The sequence below is a fragment of the Phyllobates terribilis genome, unplaced genomic scaffold (assembly GCF_046119375.1).
Source record: "Phyllobates terribilis strain yellow unplaced genomic scaffold, ASM4611937v1 Scaffold_11__3_contigs__length_659146591, whole genome shotgun sequence".
Lineage (NCBI taxonomy): Eukaryota > Metazoa > Chordata > Amphibia > Anura > Dendrobatidae > Phyllobates > Phyllobates terribilis.
The window spans coordinates 608,380,311-608,385,971 of record NW_027362771.1 but is presented as its reverse complement, the minus strand read 5'-3'; the positions used below and the strand labels follow the sequence as shown (position 1 = coordinate 608,385,971).

General features: G+C 46.1%; 1 non-coding gene across 1 annotated transcript; it reads left to right on the top strand.

The window, feature by feature from the left end:
• The first annotated feature begins 5,305 nt into the window (after positions 1–5,305).
• Positions 5,306–5,387, top strand: TRNAL-UAG (transfer RNA leucine (anticodon UAG)). The gene has a single exon. It is a non-coding gene; the product is annotated as a tRNA-Leu (tRNA).
• Positions 5,388–5,661: the final 274 nt, after the last annotated feature.

Sequence of the window (5,661 nt, the reverse complement as noted above, 5' to 3'; positions counted from 1 at the left end):
ATCTGGCAATGAAGGCTGGTTCCATAGTGCCAATAGGACAAGCACACCCTGTAGCACTGTGGATTTTTGTATCTGCGGCCGGCTCGCGGCCTTGAAACTTTTTTTTACATGGGTACTTTCTGCTACCCATCCGGGTTCCAGTACCGTCAGCTGGTTCTCGGCAGTGCCTTTGGCTTAGGTGCCTCCTTCTCGGTATCCAAGTTCCACGAATGTCTGCTGGTCCTTGGTAGTGATTTCTGGCACAGGAACCTCCTGCTTACTAACCGAGTTCCAGTACTGTCAGCTGGTCTTTGGTAGTTCCATTGGATCTTGAACCTTCTGCTACCCATCCGGGTTCCAGTACCGTCAGCTGGTCCTCAGTAGTTAAATTTGCTCTTGTACCTTCTACTACCCATCTGGGTTCCAGTACTATCAGCTGGTTCTCGGCAGTGCCTTTGGCTTAGGTGCCTCCTTCTCGGTATCCAAGTTCCACCAACGTCTGCTGGTCCTTGGTTGTGCTTTCTGGCACAGGTACCTCCTGCTTAGTAACCGAGTTCCAGTACCGTCAGCTGGTCTTCAGTAGTTCCATTGGCTCTTGTACCTTCTGCTACCCATCCGGGTTCCAGTACCGTCAGCTGGTCATCGGTAGTTTCATTTGCTCTTTTACCTTCTACTACCCATCCGAGTTCCAGTACCGTCAGCTGGTTCTCGGCAGTGTCTTTGGCACGGGTACTCCCTCCTTCCCAGTTTTGTTCCAGCACGCCAGCTGTTTCCGGGTAGTGTCAACGTCACTTTGCCTCCAATGCATTGTCCTGTCGTGTTGCAGTCAGGTTTGCCGACTCTATGGTGCCTGCAGTTTAGGTGACTCCTATGTGGGCTGTGGGATCTGGCAATGAAGGCTGGTTCCATAGTGTCAATAGGACAAGCACCCCCTGTAGAACTGTGGGTTTTGGTAACTGCGGCCAGCTCGCGGCCTTAAAACTTTTTTTTACATGGGTACCTTCTCTTACACATCCGGGTTCCAGTACCGTCAGCTGGCTCTCGGCAGTGCCTTTGGCTTAGGTGCCTCCTTCTCGGTATCCAAGTTCCACCACCGTCTGATTGTCCTTGGTAGTGCTTTCTGGCACAGGTAACTCCTGCTTAGTAACCGAGTTCCAGTACCGTCAGCTGGTCTTCGGTAGTTCCATTGGCTCTTGTACCTTCTGCTACCCATCCGGGTTCCAGTACCGTCAGCTGGTCCTCGGTAGTTCCATTTGCTCTTGTACCTTCTACTACCCATCCGGGTTCCAGTACCGTCAGCTGGTTCTCGGCAGTGTCTTTGGCACGGGTACTCCCTCCTGCCCAGCCAGGTTCCAGCACGCCAGCTCTTTCCGGGTAGTGTCAACGTCACTTTGCCTCCAATGCGTTGTCCTGTCGTGTTGCGGTCGAGTTAGCCGACTCTATGGTGCCTGCAGTTTAGGTGACTCCTATGTGGTCTGCGGCATCTGGCAATGAAGGCTGGTTCCATAGTGCCAATAGGACAAGCACCCCCTGTAGGACAGTGGGTTTTGGTAACTGCGGCCGTCTCGCGGCCTTGAAACTTTTTTTTACATGGGTACCTTCTGCTACCCATCCAGGTTCTAGTACCGTCAGCTGGTTCTCGGCAGTGCCTTTGGATTAGGTGCCTCCTTCTCGGTATCCAAGTTCCACCAATGTCTGCTGGTCCTTGGTAGTGCTTTCTGGCACAGGTACATCCTGCTTAGTAACCGAGTTCCAGTACCGTCAGCTGGTCCTCGATAGTTCCATTGGCTCTTGTACCTTCTGCTACCCATCCGGGTTCCAGTACCGTCAGCTGGTCCTCGGTAGTTCCTCAGCCTTCTTGTACCTTCTGCTACATTTCCAAGTTCAAGATTTTTGAAATGGTTCTTGGTAATTACTCTGGATCTCCCTGATGAGTACCCTGAAGGCGAGGACCCTGAAGACCAACCCAAAGAAGACGAGGATCCCGAAGACGACGACCCTGAAGACGAGGAACCTGAAGACCACCCCGAAGAAGACGAGGATCCTGAAGACCACCCCGAAGAAGACGAGGACCCCGAAGATGAGGACCCTGAAGACGAGGACCCTGAAGACCAACCCAAAGAAGACCAAGAAGATGACCCTGAAGAAGTTGACCAAGAGGACAAAGAAGAGAAGACAACCACCAAGATACAGAAGAACAAGGGACAGAAAACCAAGAAGCAGAAGTACAAGAAGCTGCAGAACAAAAAGCGGAAGAACATTAAGCATAAGACTAAAAATCAGAGCAAAAGATAATATCTAAATTATAAGCAGAAGATGACTAAGCAATGTATGGGGGTGAGTCCATTCCTCCTCATGGTGCCACTGGAAAAGACCTGCTGCTGCAGGCCAAACTGAGCGCGGACAAATCCTGTTGCAAATCTTTTGTGACGGGCAGAACGAAAGGTGTAATGTTCATACTTTTATAGATAACAACTACAGGAATAAAATAAGAATATGTCACAAATAAGAATATGATGAAGAAGAAGAATATGAAGAAGATGAAGAAGTAGAATATGAAGAAGAATAATAGTTGAATAAGAAGAATATGAAGAATGTAAAAAAAAAGAATAATACGAAGAAGGTGAAGAAGAAGATGAAGAAGGTGAAGAAGAAGTGGATGAAAAAGATGCTGATGCTGAGGATGATGAAGGAGAAAGTGTTGGAGAAGTAAAAAAGAAGGTGAAGAGCATGGAAGTAGTGAACATAAATATCTGACAAAATATAAAAATACTTAACATAGTCAATATTTCCATAACTCAGAACGTCTTTAAAAAAATATTAATTCCTGCTATTCCATTTGATTGGGCTAAACCTCTATGCCTTTATTGTCTCCCCCACCTCCCCCAATACATTCTACATTATTCTTAGTTGTTTTCCTTCATGGAGAATTAACCTACAATGAAAGAAAGGGTTTATTTTCATTCCGATATTTCTGTCCCATTGACATGCATTGGTTTCCGGTATCGGAATCGGCGATATCCAATACTTTTCAGATATCGGTCCAATCCAATCCGATCCGATATTTGCCGATATCGGAAGGTATCACTCAACACTAATGGTCCGACCGCATCACTCGACTGAAACTGCCCTGACCAAAGTCACCAACGACCTACTAAATGCCAAATCCAAGCGACACTACTCCATCCTCCTCCTTCTGGACCTGTCATCTGCCTTTGACACAGTGGACCATTCCCTCTTACTCCAGATTCTCTCATCTCTTGGCATCACGGACTTGGCTCTATCTTGGATCTCCTCATACTTAACAGACAGGACATTCAGCGTCTCCCACTCACGCACCACCTCCTCATCTCGCCCCCTATCTGTCGGTGTCCCCCAAGGTTCAGTTCTAGGACCTCTGCTCTTCTCCATCTACACCTTCGGCCTGGGACAGCTCATAGAGTCTCACGGCTTTCAGTATCACCTCTATGCTGACGACACACAGATCTACCTCTCTGGACCCGATATCTCCTCCCTACTAACCAGAATCCCACAATGTCTGTCTGCCATCTCATCCTTCTTCTCCGACAGGTTTCTAAAACTCAACATGGATAAAACAGAGTTCATCATCTTTCCACCCTCTCATTCACATCCCCCATCCGACCTATCTATCAACGTCAATGGCTGTTCACTCTCCCCAGTCCCACAAGCTCGCTGCCTTGGGGTAACCCTGGACTCTGATCTCTCCTTCAAGCCACATATTCAAGCCCTTTCCACCTCCTGCCGACTCCAACTCAAAAACATCTCCCGGATCCGTGCATTCCTCAGCAAAGACTCTGCAAAAACACTAGTGCATGCCCTCATCATATCCCGCCTCGACTACTGCAACCTCCTGCTCCGTGGCATCCCTTCCAAAACTCTTGCACCTCTCCAATCTATCCTAAACTCTGCTGCTCGACTAATCCACCTGTCCCCCCGCTATTCCCCGGCCTCTCCTCTCTGTCAATCCCTTCACTGGCTCCCTATTGCCCAGAGAATTCAGTTCAAAACTCTAACCATGGCATACAAAGCCATCCACATCCTGTCTCCCCCATACATCTGTGACCTAGTCTCCCGGTACTTACCTGCACGCAACCTCCGATCCTCACAAGATCTCCTGCTCTACTCCCCTCTTATCTCCTCCTACCACAATCATATACAAGATTTCTCCCGTGCTTCCCCCCTACTCTGGAACTCTCTACCCCAACATATCAGACTCTCGCCGACCGTGGAAACCTTCAAAAGGAACCTGAAGACCCACCTCTTCCGACAAGCCTACAACCTGCAGTAAACACCACTGCACGACCAGCTCTACCCTCACCTACTGTATCCTCACCCATCCCTTGTAGACTGTGAGCCCTCGCGGGCAGGGTCCTCGCTCCTCCTGTACCAGTCGCTGACTCGTTTTGTTAAGATTATGTAAATGCTTTGGTTATGTATATCCCTATCACATGTAAAGCGCCATGGAATAAATGGCGCTATAATAATAAATAATAATAATAATAATAATAATAGTGGTCAATAATGATGTTGAGAAGACTGAACTTTTAAATTCCTATTTTGCTGTGTTCTATAAGAAAGCAAATGTAACATCAAGTGATCTTCACTGTGCTGTAGAAGAAAAGGAACATGTGAACAAGTCATACGTATGAATACTGCATATGAGTGGTCATGTTGGCTTTAGGCATCAGAATTATTTACATAATTTACGATCCTTGTTACATCTATGTCAGTTAAATCAATGATCAATCATTCTCAAAATTTGCCAAAATCAATCTTGGTCAAAAGAAGTCTAACTGCTAGCTCATATCCCTGCTGCCTTTTTAGGTTTATCAACACAGGATGAGCAGAGTGATTAGCAAACATAAACAGAGGCATGCTGCTTCTGCTGCTTTCCAGTAAGTCACCCTAGTGATGGATTCACAGCTACACTGCTCTGCACTGCTGAATAATGTCTTCCTTGCTGCTGATTCTGATTATCTGTTACATACAGGCAGGGGTGTAGGAATCCTTCATGTTTGAGTGTCCTGTAAATGGGAGATCATAGCAGGTAATCTATACCACCTAATTCAGTGATATCTAAAAATTAGCGGATAAGCCAACAGAGGAAAGATTAGTTAAATATCTGGATACAAGTCATATGTTTTGTAAAATGGTGCCCCAGAGTCATTGCACAAACAAATCCCTGATAATTATGTTGCTGTTGCATAATAACATTGGTCTTTTTGTCGAATTGGATATAAAATATTTTCTGCCACTTACATCAAAAGCAAACTTCTGATATAAATAACTTTGAGCATCTATATGAGGTAGCGTGGCCGAGTGGTCTAAGGTGCTGGATTTAGGCTCCAGTCTCTCTGGAGAAGTGGGTTCAAATCCCACTGCTGCCATTATTTATTTGGATCAAATTTTTACCAAAAATTAGGAAACGGTTGAGGAAGTAAAGGGGATTGAGAACTTAGGAGGCAGCGATCATGCTATCTTATCATTTTGTACTACAAAAGGAGGAAAACCTGCGAAAACTGAGATTTTAAGATTGGACTGTAGAAATGCAGTTTTTAATGGACTCAGTAAAAAGGAAGGAAAGGTAGGATGTTCTAAAGAAAAGAAATGTCCAGGAAGTATGAAAATTTTGCTAAATTAAATTCTTACTGCACAATCAGT